Genomic DNA, 1,894 nt, shown 5'->3' on the forward strand with positions numbered 1-1,894 from the left:
TCTTGCACTCAGGTCCTGCTTGCAGAATTCCCACAGGCATCTGTTTGGCCCCTGTGTGAACAGGATGCTTAACTAGATGGGCCCCTGGCCTGATACAGCAGGCTCTTATGTTCTTTTGAGCACCAGCAATTGTAAACAAATGCCAGGGCTGCTGAGCCTTGGCACAGCAGAAGAGCTGATCCTATGATTAATTCTTTCAGGGGGTGCTAACCAGATCTTGATAGGGAAAACTGGACCGATTGAGCCTCGCCCTTGATAACATCACCGACCAGCAACAATCAATCGTACAGCCCCGTGAACCGGGGAGGAGAGATAGGAGGCGTTGCCTGCCTGCCTGCCTACCCTTTATTTTAGAAATCACAAGCCATACACAGCAAGTCCAAACGTAGCTCCCCGCTATCATCAGGAGCCCCGGCAGCTTCCAGGTGAGGCACGCGCAAGTGCACACCCGCTGACCACGCCTTTTGCTGTCCCCGCTCACCTTCCTGACGTTTCTGGCTGCCGCAGACGGCGGGTGTTTTTAAGGCGATGACTTTGTTGCGCCTTTCCAATCGCAGCCGCAGGCTTCGGGTTTGAAAGAGGCGGGCAGCGTCACCAGAGCCGCCCGGAAACTCATTCTCTCAAACTCCGGCAAAGCGGCGAGCCGAGTAAAGGGGCGGAGCAGGAAGTGATCACTGCACGACGCGAGGAAGCCCCGGAACAGCCCCAGCTCCAATCAGCTCGAGAAGTCTTCCTTGGAGTAGTCGCGGGGGGAGCTTCCCGTTACTCCCCAGCTCTAGCCGACCGAGAAACGTAGGAGTGGAGTTCTGATACGATAAAATCCAAAACGATCTGAAGAAAAGATCTGCAATCGGTGGTATATTTACGCGGCAGTTTATACCCCACTGTGTTCAGTGAAGCTTTCTCCCTAGGACCGGAATAGAGAACTTGTGGCTCTCTAGATCAGGTGTGGGGAACATCTGGCCTTCCAGACGTTGATAAACCACAACTCCCATCATCCTTAGCCATTCACCATGCTTGCTGGGGCTTATGGGAGTTGTATTTCAGCAGCATCTAGCGGGCCAGAGATTGAAACACTTGCTCTAGATGTTGCTGGACTACAATTCCCATTATCCTTAGCCACTGTGGTTGGAGGTCAGGGACGAAGGGCAACATCATCAAGAGGGCCGCAAGTACCCTGCTGCAGGAAATGGGTTTAACAAAGATTGGGTGACGTGCATTATCGTGCTTCATCTATGTTATTATTTATTAGATTTATATCCCGCCCTTCCAGTGAGAGTCAGTGTGGTGTAGTGGTTAAGGTGTTGGACTACGACCTGGGTTTGAATCCCCACACAGCCATAAAGCTCACTGGGTGACCTTGGGCCAGTCACTGCCTCTCAGCCTCAGAGGAAGGCGGTGGCAAAACCATCTCTCAATACCGCTTACCATGGAATCGACTTAAAGGCAGTCCATTTCCATTTTTCTTCCTCCCAGTAGGAGCCCAGGGCGGCATATGGGAAAGTTTTGTTCGAAGTGGTATTGTAACGTGTGACTGTAGGAGCAGATCAGTGATGTCTCATTCTATTCTTTCTAATGCCAGTCTTTGAATTAGAAATGAAGGATTTGAGAGAACCTTTGTAGTTGCAAAGATCCCTGCACTGAGCAGGCTGGTGGTGGACGAGATTTAGTCATCTATTTATTAAGTGGTTTTATCCTTCTGTTCAACTCGAAAGGCTCCCGAGTGGTTTACAAAGATCAATAGTAATAATAAGACAATCCCTGCCCACAGGCTTGCAAATTAATAGACATGGCACAAAAGAAAAAGGGATTGAGATGGAGAAGGGGAAAAATCAAACACAGGTACTAGTTTTTAGTTATGGCAAGTAGCTAGAATGGAAACAGGTGTGGGATT

At 49.8% G+C, this 1,894-nt stretch overlaps 1 protein-coding gene across 3 annotated transcripts in view; it reads right to left on the bottom strand.

The window, feature by feature from the left end:
- The window catches only part of SRBD1 (S1 RNA binding domain 1), a 265,692-nt gene extending 264,763 nt beyond the window's left edge, over positions 1-929 (bottom strand). For 2 of the 3 annotated variants that reach the window (XM_061625422.1, XM_061625424.1), the window contains exon 1: positions 482-929. The gene's annotated coding sequence lies outside the window, so the exon portion shown is untranslated. Of the gene's footprint in view, positions 1-342; positions 431-481 lie in introns of those variants that run through there. The other variant, XM_061625423.1, reaches the window with a different exon arrangement.
- Between the last annotated feature and the right edge of the window lie 965 nt (positions 930-1,894).

The sequence above is a fragment of the Rhineura floridana genome, chromosome 4 (genome assembly GCF_030035675.1).
Source record: "Rhineura floridana isolate rRhiFlo1 chromosome 4, rRhiFlo1.hap2, whole genome shotgun sequence".
Classification (NCBI taxonomy): domain Eukaryota; kingdom Metazoa; phylum Chordata; class Lepidosauria; order Squamata; family Rhineuridae; genus Rhineura; species Rhineura floridana.